The 16,542-nt window shown below is 38.1% G+C and overlaps 1 protein-coding gene across 3 annotated transcripts in view; it reads left to right on the top strand.

Annotated features, from left to right (window-relative positions):
- Nucleotides 1-16,542, top strand: part of Lama2 (laminin subunit alpha 2) — a 640,019-nt gene that overhangs the window by 317,928 nt on the left and 305,549 nt on the right. The window lies entirely within an intron of this gene.

Below are 16,542 nucleotides of genomic sequence, written 5' to 3'. Positions count from 1 at the left end.
ATAATCCAAGGTCTTTTAACTAGGCCATAATACCAAAAAAAAAAAAAAAATCCCCCAAAACCCACAATGGAACAGAATAAACATTCACACTACAAAAGACAGCAGTGGGCATAGCAAAGAATACTCAGTCAATACAAGATTTAAAACAACTGGGGTAAACATCAAACTCTGTAACTCTTCACCTCCAATAACTTTAGCCAATGACAAATCTCCAAGTCCAATAAATCTAACCAGCAACAAGTCTCTGGAGTTCCAATTCCACTCCTCTAGATAGGCTACTTGCAGTTCTGGAAAACTTCATCCAGGACCAGCAGCTCTCCTTGGCAGCCGTTTCATGGTCCTGGCATCTCCACTGCAATCCATAGTTCATCCTCAAGATTCCATCAGGTCTCCATGCAGGCATCCAGCAAACCTATCTCACACTGCCCATGGCTGTTTCCAAGATACAAGACCACATTGCAAACTCAATGACCCTCTTTTTCCTGCATGTCTTATATGCCATAATACTAGGTAGGGTGCCAATTTGATAATCCAGGGGGAGTAAAGTAGACTTTGAAGAGCAAGACACTCCTGAAGCACTCAGGCCCCTTCAAAAGAGTCTACCTTCTTTTTGTAGACCCAGTGCAGGTCAGCTGGACCAATCTCAAAGGTTGCAGTCTCTCTATAATTGCAGCTGAAGGGGCAGAAGTTTCAGCCCAAATATTTCATTTCTGTTCCACATCCCTCTGCTCACAGCAGTCCATTTCTATGCAAAGTAACACTGCACAACTTCTCAGGACACAGCCATAACAGCAAGCTTCTTACACAAACTGCTTCTAGCCCAGTCCATACAAAGCTCCTTTTCATCCTCATAATTCAGACCTCAACATCCATAGTTCTTACTGCATTAAGGTCTTGCAACTCTGATCAGAATAGTCCATCAAGCTGTACTTACAACACTGCAAGGCATCTCTTAGGCCAAGGTTTCAAATCCTTCTACCTTCCTTCCTCTTGAAAATAAGCTCCAAGAGGCCAAAGCCACACATTCAGGTCCCCAGAAGCAATGCCCCTCTTTGTAGCAACATTACTGTTGCCATCAGGTTCACATTGCTACCAGAAAACCCTTGACCATGAATTTTGGCTTACAGATTTGAGGGGGAAGCTCCATGATGGCAGGGGAAAAGGATGGCATGAGCAGAGGGTGGACATCACTCCCTGCCAAACATAAGGTGGACAATAGGAGCAGGAGAGTGTGCCAAACATTAGCATGAGGAAACTGGCTATAGCACCCATAAGCCCACCTCCAACAAACCCTGCCTCCAGGAGGCGTCAATTCCCAAATATCCATCAGCTGGGAACCTAGCACTCAGAACACCTAAGTTTATGGGGGATAACTGAATCAAACCACCACAGAAGACCTGGTCAAATCCCTGGGTATCTACCCTTTCACCATGTCTTCACCTGACTCTTGACCCATAAAGTAGGAGAACTGATATGAAAATCACTTCTTAAATCATTGATGATGAATCATCTGTAAATGATCTGTAAACTCATGATTTCGATGTGTAAGAAAATACACTGCAATAAACCAGTTTAAATTCAGAGGTTGACCTTTTTATCTAATAGTTTAGCATGTACAAAGGAAGCCCAAAATAATCTCTTACAACAATTCAAATCCAAACTCATTATCATTTTCATTAGAAACAGGAACATCTATACACATGTACACATAGGCAGACAATTAATCTTTAAAAGCAGATGTTTTATAATAAGAAGTGTGAAATGCACTGCCATTAATATTTGGAATGAGGAAAGTGAAAGAAACTTGGCAGGAACAGAATATTATGAGGAGATTGGGAACAGTTTCAGATTCCGGAAGAATTTTGATTTCTTCCTGAATACTTAACTATTCCTCATTCATTTTAAAGAGAATGGGAGGCTTATAATTTCTTAGAAACAAAACCTGTTTTTTAAACAAGTCTTAATCAAAACATCCCATCCCAAACTTAAAAAAAAAAAAAAAGATTAAATTGGGTGACAGAGCAAGTGTAGGTAATAGAGATTAGATGGCCCAGGTTAGTTGGAGGTGGAAAATACCCCGACTACAGAGGGAGGTTACAATGTTGTTTGTTGCAAAGGGAGGTACCAATGATACTGGTTACAGTGGTAGAGGTAGGAAAAAATAGATTAAGGTGCAATGTTGCTGATTAAATTGGATAGTGTTGAATACCAATGGGTGGAGGAAAGTAGAAATGGTTTTTGATTACAGTGGGGGGAGGGAGGTAAAAACAACACTGATTAAAAGGAGGTGGATATATGCTGGTTGCAGTGTCCGTATTTTTGCTCAAGTGGGAGAGGGATGGTATCTGTGATACTGAGGAGTAGGGCTGACCCTAGATGTGGTGACAGAGTTTGGAATTCCATCTACATTTGCTGTCTGCATAGCTTAATCTGGTTTCCCCTTTAGCAAGCTCAGATTCATTGAAACATGAAAATAAATTGATCAAGTGAATCAGAAGTATTGTGCAGATTTAAAATTTTGTGATTCTAGCACCAAATAGAACCATACACTCAGTAGAGTGCTAAGTAGGAAATAATAACTCAGAAAAGTATAGTAAAGGAACAATATAACTGTAAAAAGAAATATTGTCTATCTCCAGGTGCACTGAGAAACATAATGCAAGCCATAGAGAACATGAGATGTGTCAAGCAAAGCAACTAAAGTGATTCATGACAGAAGGAGTCAGTGTTCAGGACATCCCATTCTCTAACTAGATTACAGAAAAAGCCATTGAATTTTCTTTCTACCATTACAAATGGCTGTCCCCCAGTAGATTCAGGAGTTCTATTTAAGTTTGTAAGTTGTTGTCACTGTGGGTGGATCAGGGTCTAACCTTAAGGTGTGTTTGGGAAAGATTTGGAATTCCAACCTAAAGATATGCATGGTGTTTGAGTGAACAAATATACGTTCTTAATAATCATTATTTTTGTCTGCCTAAAAGAAGCAGAAGAAAACATAAGTTGAACTATCTTAAATTAAAAAAAAGAAAGAAAAAGTCTTGGGCTGGCATTTGCTGGCAAATCCAAAGGACCTAGATTCAATTCCCCAAGACCCACATTAGCCAGATGTACACGAGGCACATGCATCTGGAGTTCATTTGCAGTGGCTAGAGGCCCTGGCATATCCATTCCCTCCCTCTCTCTTTCTCTTTTCTGTAAAATAAATAAATAAAAATAAAATATTTTTAAAAAGATATGTTAGTAAAACTGTTTAGTTGAAATTTCTTCAGAAAATTTCACCTAGATTTTCTAAATGTTGTTTTAAAAAATATGTCTGGGATCATTTAAGGCCACATCTGTTCAAAACCAAGGGGATGGCCTACATAGTCCTCCAAACCCTCAAACTTTATTAGCCTGTGCACCATTGTGTGAGTGAAAGTCATCCTGTGTGGATCTGGAGGAAGTTGAGATGTTTTGTATATTTTCCCAGAAACAAAGAATTTCAAAACTGAAAAGAACTTGAGCAATGCCTGATTCAGCAGTTTATACACTGTTGTTTGACAAAGTTTTCACGCTGTGCTCTGTCCATTCCAGGCCAGGAGGAAGGATGGAGCAGATAGATTCCTTTTCCCTCTTAAGCTAGGTACTTTTATGTTTTGCATGTTGATAGGACCCATGTCTTATCAATGGAGTTCAGAACTTAGACCTTGTCAAAAGCAAAGATATGCAGCCTTTCTGGAGACCAAACACATATTAGATTTATGATTTCTTGGTGTCCACTCAGATCTATTTACATTTTTCATACAAGACATAAAAGAATAGGATATTTGCTTTATAGTCAAGGTAAGTTAAATTCAGGCCACATTTTCACACACAAATTCATAGTTTATGTCATTGGATTTAAAAATTTGGTTAACTGAGTTTAAAGTGCTTTCACTTAGGAAGCAGTTGCCTTTCAAGATAATAAAATAAACAGATACAATCATATTTGGTCAGCTCTGGCTTTTAATTTAAATGTTTGGTATAGCACTGTTTGGTCTGCTGCATTCCAAAATGTCCTCTGCACTAGGAGCATATGCTTTTTAAATAAAGTGTTTCAAATGCACACTATGATGGCCTAAAGCTTGTACTCATTTTATTATATATTGGTTTGTAGGTGTGTGTGTGTATGTGTGTGTGTGTGTGTGTGTGTGTGTGTGTGTGTATGTATGTATGTAACTGTGCCACAGAATGCATGCATAGGTAAGAAGATCACCTCACGATGGTGTTGGTCCAGAGTTGCTCTTGCTGTTTGTCCCCAGGAAAGCCAGACTAGTTGGCCAGGAACTTTGCAAGTCTCCTAACTCTACCATGCTTTGCCATAGTGCATTGTGAGTACAGACAATTGTATACTTCTGCAAATTCAGCCCCATATGAGTGAGTGCTAGAAATTCCAACACTAGCCAGCAGGCTTGTGGAGCAAGTGCCTTTAACTACTGAGCAATTTTCCAGCCCCAGATCTGGTAGTCTTTCTATCTCTCTGCATCTGTTGGCCAAATGTTGAGAGCATGTATTTACTAATATACACAATACCCTCATATTTTATCTTATTATTTTATTTTTTTCTTAATTTTGTATTCAGCAAATACAGTCAGTTTGGTACCATTATTAGGCTCATCTGTTACCTACCACTTCCCCTTGAACCCTCCTTGTTGAGGTATATGGGTCATGCATTGTGGAGTTAGCCCACAGTTATGGGTAAGATAAATGTCTCTGCATATCATGACCCAACATGTGGCTCTGACATTCTTTCTGCCCCCTCTTCTGCAAAATATCCCAGAGCCATGTTGGGTTCATTTTTAGTTTGCTTCAGTGATGAGGTGTTGGGGGCCTCTGGGTCTCTGGCTCTCTGATTTGGTAGAAGTTGATTTTTCTCTGTGTTGATCTCCTTCCACCTTGTGCTGGTATCCGGTTCACCAGGAAAACAGCACCCTTGCTTGTTTTGCCAATTTTTCTTGGTTTCTGCTGGGCCCCTTTTGAGGTATGATGGGGTGGTTCTCTCCTTAGGATCTACATCTATCTGAAAAAGATAAGCAGATTCTCCAACAGAGAGTAAGTTAGCACCAGACAAATGAGATAACATTTACTTTTTTAATAGAGAGTTTAATAGGTGTAGGCCCTCTTGTAGCCCATGATTTGTGTTTGCTTGATAGTGGATTGGATATGGTTCTGACTTGTTTCCCAGCTCCAGCTATGGGTCCCATACCACTGAGAGGATCAGTTAGCTGAATCAAGAGCAGTTGGTTTCTCACCGTGGCTATGTGCCACTATTGCACTTGTGTGAGCATCACAACAGGTTATTTGCTGCTAAGTAGGTGAGACCATGAGTTGCTTGGACAGATATTGGTCATTTTCCCCCAGTCGTCCATGTAGCACCTTCTGGCACTAGAGATGCTGACTGTCTGGGGACTGACTGTCTTCCAGCTTCCAGCCATGCTTTTCCATTTTACATGTTGACCACATAAGGTGACTTCAGCAGCAGGGTCTTACCAGTAACCTTTTGTGGGTCATCAAGTACTCTGACAGAAATCTGTCTTTCTTTTAGGAAACCTTGTAAGTCTCTCTGATCAAAAGCTCATTGTGGATGATAGCCCCATGCTGGTCCTGGGAGTTACAGGTCAGTGCCCACAAAGAAAAGGAGCAAAAAGATAACTAATATATAAGAGCTAGAGAGAAGAGAGAGAGAGAAGAACAAGAAAGAGAGAGAGGGAGAGGGAGGGCAGGAAGCTGTAGAATATTAAGGTTAGTCTTCATCATACCCTCTCCAGTGTCTTGTGGTTCAGGTGTTCCCTCTAAGGGCCTGGTGAAGGTTAAGTCATTTGGTCTGCCTTTTAGGAAGTAGAATTTTATGGTACCATTGCCATTTGGGTCTAGATTTGTGTTTCCCACCCCTCCGTTGCCCTCCACTCCCTCCCCACCCATCTTAGTGTCTAGTCTATGAGATGCTTGCTGGGTATGTAAGGTATCTTGGGTAGATTCAGGTTAGGTGGTGTAGAGGAGTGAGACTATGTGGTGATTTTTTTTTTTCTGTGATTGGGTAAGTTCACTGAGAATGATCTGTTCCAGGTTCAACCATTTTTTCTCAAATTTCATTGTGTCATTTTTTTCTTACTGCTGTATAGAATTCCATTGTGTAGATATACCACATCTTAGTTATCCATTCTTCTAGTGATGGACATCTGGATTGATTCCAGATCTTAGCTATTACAAATTGAGCTGCTACAAACATGGCTGAGCAAATCTCTCTGGCCTGTGGTTTGAAGGTTTTAGGGTAGATGCCCAGTAGGGGAATAACTGGGTCTTTTGTTATCTGTATAGTCAGCTTTTCAGGAGTCTCCATATTGCTTTCCAAAGTGGTTGTACCATCTTACATTCCCTCCAACAGTGGATGAGTGCTCCTACTTCTCCACATCCAGCGTTTATTTTCACTTGATTTTTTGATGTTTGCTATCCTTATTGGGGTAAGGTGGAATCTCATAGTTGTTTTAATTTGCATTTTCCTGATGATTAGAGATGTTGTACATTTTCTTAAGTGTGTGTTTGCCATTTGTATTTCTTCCTCTGTGAACTGCCTGTTCAGCTCTTTGCCCCATTTTGTGAGTGGTGTGTTTGACTTCTTACTGTTTAGATTTTTGAGTTCTTTGTAGGTTCTAGGGATTAGGCCTCTATCAGTTGGATAACCCGCATATATTTTCTTCCATACTGTGGGCAATCAATTGGCTTTGCTTATTGTTTTTTTTTTATAATTTTTTTAAAATTTTATTTATTTATTTGAGAGTGACAGACACAGAGAGAAAGACAAATAGAGGGAGAGAGGGAGAGAATGGGCGCGCCAGGGCTTCCAGCCTCTGCAAACGAACTCCAGACGCGTGTGCCCACTTGTGCATCTGGCTAACGTGGGACCTGGGGAACCAAGCCTCGAACCAGGGACTTTAGGCTTCACAGGCAAGCGCTTAACCGCTAAGCCATCTCTCCAGCCCGGCTTTGCTTATTGTATGCTTGTCTGTAAAGAACCTCTTCAGCTTCATGTGATCCCATTGGGTGAGTGTTTAAGATCATGAGCTATTGGGGTTTTGTTCAGGAAGTCTTTTTCTATTCCTATATCATGGAAAGTACTTCCTAAATTTTCTTCCAGTAATATTTGAGTTACTGGTCTTATATTGGGGTCTTTGATCCATTTGAACTTTAGTGTAGTGCATGGTGAAATCAATGCACAAAAATCAGTAGCCTTTCTATATGCAAATGACAAAGATACAGAGAAAGAAATAAGGAACATAGTCCCATTTTCTTTTTCCAAAAAAATTTTTTTTGTTTATTTATTTATTTGTAGGAGAAAGATCAAGAGTGAAAGAGGCAGAGAGAGAGAGAGAGAGAGAGAGAGAGAGAGAGAGAGAGAGAGAGAGAATGGGCACGCCAGGGCTTCTAGCCACTGCAAATGAACTCCAGATGCGTGCACCCCCTTGTGCATCTGGCTAACGTGGGTCCTGGGGAATCAAGCCTTGAACTGGGGTCCTTAGGCTTCATAGGCAAGTGCTTAACCAGTGAGCCATCTCTCCAGTCCCCATTTTCAATATCAACAAAAAAACAAAAAAACAAAAACCCTTGGAATAATGTTAACCAAGGAAGTTAAAGATCTATACAATGAAAACAAAAACACTCAAAAAAGATATTGAGGAGGGCTTGAGAAAATGGAACGACCTCCCATGCTCCTGGATAGGCAGAAATAACATTGTGAAGATGGCAATCCTACCAAAGGCAATATACAGATTTAATGTAATTTCAATTAAAATCCCTACAGTGTTCTTCACAGAGATAGAAAAAAAGTGATCTCAAATTTCATATGGAAAGGCAGAAGGCCTCAGATATCCAAACATATCCACAGCAAAAGAAATACCTCTGGAGGCATCACCATACCTAGTCTAAAACTATATTTCAAAGCCATAGTAATAAAAACAGCATGGTAGTGGCATGAAAACAGGAGAATAGACCAATGGAATAGACTTAAGGACCCGGACTTTGGGTCAAACAACTATAGCTACTTGATATTTGACAAAGGCCCTAACTATATAGGCTGGAAAAAAGACAGCATCTTCAACAAATGGTGCTGGACAAACTGGATAACCATATGCAGGAAACTGAAACATGATACCCTCATTTTTTTTAAACTTCTTAGAAATTATCAAATGAGACATATCGTCATCTTTACTTTTGCCATAGCTTACTTTTTCTAAGATGCCTTGTATTTGGAATACTGAATATGTAATCTTTTCATATTGACTTCTTTTACTTTGTAGTTTGCATCTAATTTTCTTACTTCTTTCTAGGCCTTAACAGATTATTTTTTTGTTCTTAACAATATTCTATTGTCTTGGTGTGCCACAGTTTAAATTTCTTATCATCTGTGAAAGAGCATCTTGGTTAAATCCAAATTTTGCCAATATGAATAAAGTTTCTGTAAATAATTCACATGCTGGTCTTACTGTGTACTGGTATATTGTTGCTTCAGTTAGTATTCTGTCAAGATTCATGATGTTAACCATCTTTTCTTATGCTTACTACAATGTGTATGTAATCTTTGCTGGAGTCTTTCATATGTTTGCCCATTTTTTGAATTGGCATATTAATTTTATGATGAGCCTCTTGTCTAATTTGGAAAAAAAATTATCAGATCTATCTTGAAAATATGTTCTTTCCATCTGTGGCTTGTCTTCTCATTTTTTTAGAAGTCTTTTCCAGACTACATAATTTTTGCTTTTGATAAAAATCCAACCTATCAATGTTTCATTCATTGATCTTTGATGATGAGGTAACTCAGTTCGTAAGAACACTTGTCATTTAAGCATGAGAACTTCTCAGGCAGAGACCAGAAAGTTCAGCTCACCAGAAACCATGTGAAAATATGGGCATGGGCCGGGCATGGTGGCAAACGCCTTTAATCCCCACACTCGGGAGGCAGAAGTAGGAGGATCACCATAAATTTAAGGCCACCCTGAGAATACATAGTGAATTACAGGTCAGTCTGGGCTAGAGTGAGACCCTTCCTGGAGAAACCAAAAAAAAAAAAAAAAATTACATGTGTATATATATATATATACACACACACACACACACACACACACATACATACATACATAGGCATGGCCAAATCCATCTGTAACCCCAGTCTGTGGGGGGCAGAGACCAGAGATTCACTGGCACTCTATGAGTTGAAGGAGATCCTGTATCAAGGAAATAGATGGGTGAGCAGTAAGACGACTCCTGATGGTCTTGTCTGGTCTCCACATGTACATACATGGGGCATGAACATCTGCACAGGCATGTGATACACTACCCATCACACACACAACACACCTACTACACACACATACTCTATACATACACACTCTCTCTCAATACAAATCCAAGGTCATTGAATTTATATCCTGTGTTTTCTTCAAAAAATTTTAGATGTCTTATTTTCCATTTTAAATGATTGATTTTAAGTTTTAGAGCATACTGCTGTTATTTCATGAAGGCTGTTAGGTCGATGTCTAGATTTATTCTTTACTGTTTTATGTGGATGTACTACAGTTTCCATGGGAAATCATTCATTGAAAAGACTATCATGTCTCCAGTGAAATGCCTTTGTTTCTTTTTCAAATATCAGATGAAGCATATTAGTGCCTGTTCCCGGCCTCTCTGTTCTGTCCCACTCATTTGCTTGCCATTCTTCTTCACCAGTACCACATTGGTACCATTACTATAACTTTGGTTACTATAATTATACAACAAGCCATGAAGGTGAATAGTGTCAAGTATTCAATTTTATTCAGAATTGTTCAGTATCAGTTGCTATTTTTAATATCTGATTTTCAATATAAAATTTAGACTCTGTGTGTTAATATCTTCAAATAACTTGTTGAGATTCTTATTTTAATTTAGGAGGAACTTTCATTTTAATAATATGGAATCTTTCTATCCATGAACATGGAATATCTTTCCAAATATGATTCTTAATGCTTCTTTCATTAGCAATTTTTAGTTTTTCTTATGTAAGTCCATTGAATCTTTTGGGGTGAGGGTGTTGACATAAATGATACTGTGTATATTATCTCAAATTATAATTATCATTGCTAGTATATACAAAACAACTGATTTTATAGCATTTCTTTCTTTTGATAGATTCGAGTGTCTTAGAAATTGAAGCCAGACATAGTAGCACTGCCTGTAACTCCATTTACACAGGAGGCTAAAGCAGGAGGGTCTCAAGTTCAAAGCCAACCTGGGCTATAGAGTGAGTTCAAGTTTGGATGGTCAATTTCGTGAAACTTTGTTTCATAATAAAAAGTAAAAAGAGGGGTGTGGATATGGCTTAATGGTGTAACACTTGCCTAGCATGTATGAAACCCTAGGTCCAATCTTCAATACTGAGAAAAGCTAAGAAAGGAAGACATAAAGAAAGTGAAGACAAAATAAATGGCTAATTATATAAGCATTCACTAATTTTATGTATGTCAAGTTTATTTATTTTATTGTAATTAGCTTATATTCATGCCTCTGCCACCCTCCTCCATCCTTCCTAGCCCTTTCACTAGTCCACTTTCTCTCCCCAGTTTCCTGAAAATACTAAGCTTGATGTGTGGGCTGAAATGTACACAACACAAATTTATTGATACAATGCTGACTCAATGGGAACAGGAGCATTGATGATTGACTATGCCTTACTTTGTGAGGAAAAAAAAAATCTCAGTAAGTGACAGCATTGTGAATCAGAAAGATAATTTTGTTTTCTCAGTGATAGGTAACCCATGAAGCAACAAGGAAGCATAAACTGATTATACAACTACAGTAATCTATAGCTACATTCCTCAGAATAAATACCACTGTAGTGCTAGGAAAGGAGAATAGTTATACTTTATGAAAACTATTCTCCTTTGTTTTAATGTTAGTTGGGGGGTAGAAGAACATGCTTGAGGGGAAAACATCTTTCTTGCATTAGTACTGTCTAGAGCATACTTTGGCACATTGTATAAATATTATGTAATCTCTATAATTAAAATGATGGTCTTTGCAATGAAGATGGAGATATATGGAGATATGAATAGCCTTGAGCTAGAGCTAGCTTTACAAAGAGAAGACTTTTTACTTTTCTGGAATATGTAATTAATTATGCTATCTTACAAGTACTAATTAATGGCTAAAACACAAAGGGCATTTTATTGGAGATATGTGATAATCTATTTTATGACAAGTATTTATTATAAAATGATAGCCAATATTGAATTATGAAGGGCTATATGAGATTCATTTTTATTCTTAAAGTTTTTAGTTTTTATTAATGTAGTTAATATTAATAAATAATAAAATAAAACTAACAAAGTAAAATTGATAAAAGATATGATTTATATTTTATTGTACACTTAGAAGATATATTTTATTATTGAGGGTCCTTGAAAGGACTTATAGGTATCAGAAACTCATATGATTTCATAAACATTTATTAGGGCTTTCAACTTGAATATCAGATTATTAAATTTATTATTAAATGATAAATTAGTATTAGTAAATATTTATACATAAGAACTCAATTATATTCTTAAAATAAAGATAAAATACTAGAAGTGCATTTTGAGTACAAAATATATACTTTTTGAATCACAAACTCCCACTGCTTTCTTCTGTGTATAGGCTCAAAGATTAGGTTTCTGCAATCTGCCCACATCTCTAAGTTTGTGAAAATACTCATGAATGTCGAACTTGTTTGGTCAGCTTTTCCTTTTTTGTTTTAATCTTTTTTTTAGCAACTAGCTGTTCTTGCCTTGTGTTCAGTTTCTTTATCAGAGAAATGAATGTTAACAAGCTATCTTCAAATAGGCTACAGAGAGTTGATTATTGCCATATCCAATTATATATGTTTATATGGAATCTCCTGTAAATATTGCCACCATGCATGTAAATATGTCATTAAGTAATTAGTACATATGAACCTTTCATCTTTCAAATTACTCTGCTCACATTACAAAGGAAATATTTCTTACTTTGAAGTGATCACCACAGGTTGACACCCTTTGAATATTTTTCATTGCAGAAAGCTAAAAACTTATATCAGAGTTTCTGAAAAGTCCTCATTCATGATGTTATTATCTCAACTCATTCAGGGATGGACACAGTTCCAAATTAAAGGCTTTAGACAGCTCAGCCTCTATAACTCGAGATCCAAGTGGATCTTGGGAAGTTCCACAAAAGGTCTCTCATAATCTTTTGAGCAAAGGAAGTTTGGACCGATTTTCTCTGTTTTATGCTTGAGCAGATTCCAGGACACCTGCTGGGGTCACGAAGGACCTTGCTTCCTTTGCTTCCGAGAGCTGCACAAGGCCGCAGATAGCAGGCATTCGTGCTCCTCCCCTCACTACTCCAACGTGAAGGGTTTGCTTCACAGCACCTGAATTTGCCAGAACCCAGTGAATTTTTTTCAAACAGAGAAATTTTAACTTTTCATTGCCATAGCAGTCATATTTTAATGCAAGAACAAAAAATGTGAGTACTGAATCAAAAGTCAAGTCGCCAAAATAAAAAGTAGATTAAAACAGTGCCCAAATTCATCACTGCAGGTGACATAAAGAGTAGATTTGCTGTTACTACAGATGAAGTCCCAATTAACCAGTAGTATATCAAAACTAAGAGTAGATTATAGTAATATAAGGACATTGAGGTGAACTCTCCTTATGAGAAAAGATCGACTTCTTCAGTGTTTCTTCTCCTCTAGACTTAAAAAGTTCTTAATGACAAGAACAGTTTGGGTCACTTTGTGGTGACCTACCATTTACACACTGCTGCACAGATAATAGCTATTCAACTATGTTTTTCATATCCAGTAGAGTTTTTTAAGTTCTCATTTTAAAAGATTGGTATATGTTAATATGTGCATGTGAATTATAAAACCTTTCATGACAAATGGATACAATATGTTTAGTTATTAAAATTCTGGAGAAAATCTGTTAATTAAATGTGAACTATCTCTGCAATATAAAACAACAACAAGCACTAAGTTAGAATAATGATTTTCTTAATCTTCAATAACATTCATTAAATGCCTAATACAATTCAGTGCTTTCTGAAAATTGATTATAATTAAGAGATTTCAGCTATATAAAAATTGTCATATGGTCACAGGTAAAATAAATGAGAAAATTATGGGGAACTAAATAAAGCAAGCATTTGAATTGGAGAAAAGAGGAAACTGAACTTTTAATATATTCAGTACACCTCATTTTCCAAAGTTTATATTTAATTAAATACTATTTTCCTTTACAAAGGCTTAAAGGTAGAAATATATTCAATTTAATCAAATAGAAGCTGCCATGTATTAAATTTATCATTAAACATTTTTACATAAGAACTCAAGCTTACACATTCATAACTTAACAGTAGCTGAACCTATATATGGCCATCTTTACACTTACTAAGAGTTGATTCCCAGTCACAGATGAAATAAAAATAATGACAACTTGGAACTTGAGAAGCAGAGGGATAATGAATGAAGAATATATGGAGGTCCTTTTTGAAAAGAACTTTTAAAATTTATTATTTAAAATGTTAATCTACTTAGTTTAGAAAGATAGAAGGGGAGGGAGGGAAGAAGGGAGGGAGAGAGGGAGGGAGGGAGGGAGGGAGGGAGAGAGAGAGAGAGAGAGAGAGAGAGAGAGAGAGAGAGAGAGAGAGAGAGAGAAAGAGAGAGAGAAAGAATGTGGCCCAGGGCCTCCTGCTGCAGCAAACAAATGAGAAACACATGTGCCACGTTGTGCATCTGCATTTATGTGGGTACTAGGGAATAAACCTGGGCTGTCAGGCTTTGCAAGCAAGTGTCTTTAACTGTTTAGCCACCTTCCCACCCTTGAAAAGAATATTTTTAATGATTCTAGTATATATCATTTTTGTTTCAAATAAAGGTTGGTTTACCAATCACAAATACTATTTTTTCACATTAAAACTGAAAATATGATGATGCAACTTATTATTTCTTCTGCACAAAATTTCAGTGAGCTTTTATCCTTTCTGTTACATGTTAAAATATAAAACACTTTAAAAATAATTTTCACCATTACTGCATGCCTTTAATTCCAGAACTTGGAGGTAGAGATAGGAGGATCACTGTGAATTAGAGGCCAGCCTGAGACTACATAGTGGTTTCTAGGTCATCTTGGGCTACAGAGAGACCATACCTTGAAAAACTAAATAATAATAATAGTTTTCAAGTGTTCAAATACTTGACAAAGCAGTGCACGAGAGGAGGTGTTTGTTTCAGCTCTCCGTGAGTGATAACGCAGTGCGCTACGGTGTAGAGGACACGAGAGTGGCAGCACGTGGGAGCTGGTGACATCGCATCTCTAGTGAGGAAGCACAGAGAGACAAACGCTGGTGCTCAGCTCACTTTTTATCCCTTTTAGTTCTGTACTGAACATCCACCCATGGGATGGTTCCCACACACAATTCACCTGAGTCTTGTCTTGTCTTTTTCTTTTTAAAATTTTTTAAAATTAGTTTTCTATTCAGCAAATACAGGCAGTTTGGTACCATTATTAGGCTCATCGTGACCTACCCACTCCCCAATGGCCCCTCCTTGTTGAGATATATGGGTCGTGCATTGTGGAGTTAGCCCACAGTTATTGGTACGATAAATGTCTCTGCATCTCATGACCCAACATGTGGCTCTGACACTCTTTCTGCCCCCTCTTCCATAAAATTTCCCTGAGCTATGTTGGGTTCATTTTTGGTCTTCTTCAGTGATGAGGTGTTGGGGGCCTCTGAGGCTCTGGCTCTCTGATTTGGTAGGAGTTGATTTTTCTCTGTGTTGGTCTCCTTCCCCCTTGTGCTGGTATCTGGTTCATCAGGAAAACAGCACCCTTGCTTGTTTTGCCAATTTTCCTTAGTTTCAGTCAGGGCCTTTTTGAGGTATGATGGGGTGGCTCGCTCCTTAGGATCTGCATCTATCTGAAAAAGAAAAAAACAGAATCTCCAATAGAAAGTGAGTTAGCACCAGGACAAATGAGATAACATTTACTTTTTTAATAGAGAGTTTAATAGGTGTAGGCCCTCTTGTACCCCATGATTGATGGTAGCTTGATATTGGAGAGTGGGCTTATGTTTGGATATGGTTCTGACTTGTTTCCCAGCTCCAGCTATGGGTCTGGTACCACGGAGGGGATCAGTTAGCCAAATCAAGAGCAGTTGGTTCCCCACCATGGCTGTGTGCCACTATTGCACTTGTGTTGGCATCACAACAGGTTATTTGTTGCTAAGTAGTTTAGACCATGAGTTGCTTGGACATATATTGGTCATTTCCCCCAGTTGCCCATGTAGCACCTTCTGGCACTAGAGATGCTGACTGTCTGGGGACTGACTCTCTCCTGGCCTCCAGCCATGTCATTCCATTTTATGTGTTAGCTGCATATGGAGTCTTCAGCAATAAAGTCTTACCACTGACCTTTGGTGGGTCATCAAGTACTCTGACAGAAATCTGTCATTCTTTTAGGAAACCTTGTAGGTTTCTCTGATCAAAAGCTCATTGTGGATGATAGCCCCATGCTGGTACTGGGAGTTACAGGTCAGTACCCACTAAGAAAATGAGGAAAAATATAACTAATATACAAGAGTTAGAAAGGAGAGAGAGAGAGGGAGAAAGAAGGGGAGAGGGCGGGAGGGAAGATGTAGAAGATTTAGGTTAGACTTGATCCTACCCTCTCCAGTGTCTTGTGGTTCAGGTGTTTCCTGTAAGGTCCTGGTGAAGGTTCAGCCATTTGGTCTGCCTTTTAGGAAGTACAATTTTATGGTACCATTGCCGTTTGGGTCTAGATTAGTGGTTCCCACCCCTTTGATGCCCTCCCCTCTCTGTCCCTCCATCCTAGTGTCTAGTCCATGAGATGCTTACTGTAACCCGAGTCTTTTCAATTCAGTCTCTGTGAGATCTCTCTCAAACACATAGCAAGATATGTCTCCTAGGTGACTCCAAATCTGGTCAATTTGAAAGTGAAGATTAGTCAGCATAACTCAGAGAATTTTTATAGTTCATATTATAAAACTAAAGCGTAATACCCCTGTTCTAGATAATTATGTAATCAAGTCAACCCAACCATGAGAGAAATCTGTAAGGTAGACCTCCCTTACCTGTCATGCACAAAGCCGTCTTTCTCCAGCTCTTATGCTCATGGTGGTTTACCACAACTCTGAGTTAATCCATGTGCTGTTCTCGGTGCTCAGTGTAGACACTGAAGAGAATAACTGAAAAAATAATTGAAAAGAAGCTTTTGGCTGGCTGATGCATATGTTCATTCATGACACATATATTTGATGATTTGATGTTTGGGGTATGAATATATTTATATTTGATAGGAGCTCTCTAGTTTCTGAGCAGTGAGGATCACAACGAAAAAACTATTGACTTCATTCAACTTATATTCATGTTAGAAGGCAGAAAATTAATCAGATAAGTACATAGAATAGATAGTGCTTTATATGCTGATAAATGTTAAAGGTAAAGCAAGCATG

The sequence above is a fragment of the Jaculus jaculus genome, chromosome 9 (genome assembly GCF_020740685.1).
Source record: "Jaculus jaculus isolate mJacJac1 chromosome 9, mJacJac1.mat.Y.cur, whole genome shotgun sequence".
Lineage (NCBI taxonomy): Eukaryota > Metazoa > Chordata > Mammalia > Rodentia > Dipodidae > Jaculus > Jaculus jaculus.
This window is presented reverse-complemented; position numbering and strand designations above follow the sequence as displayed.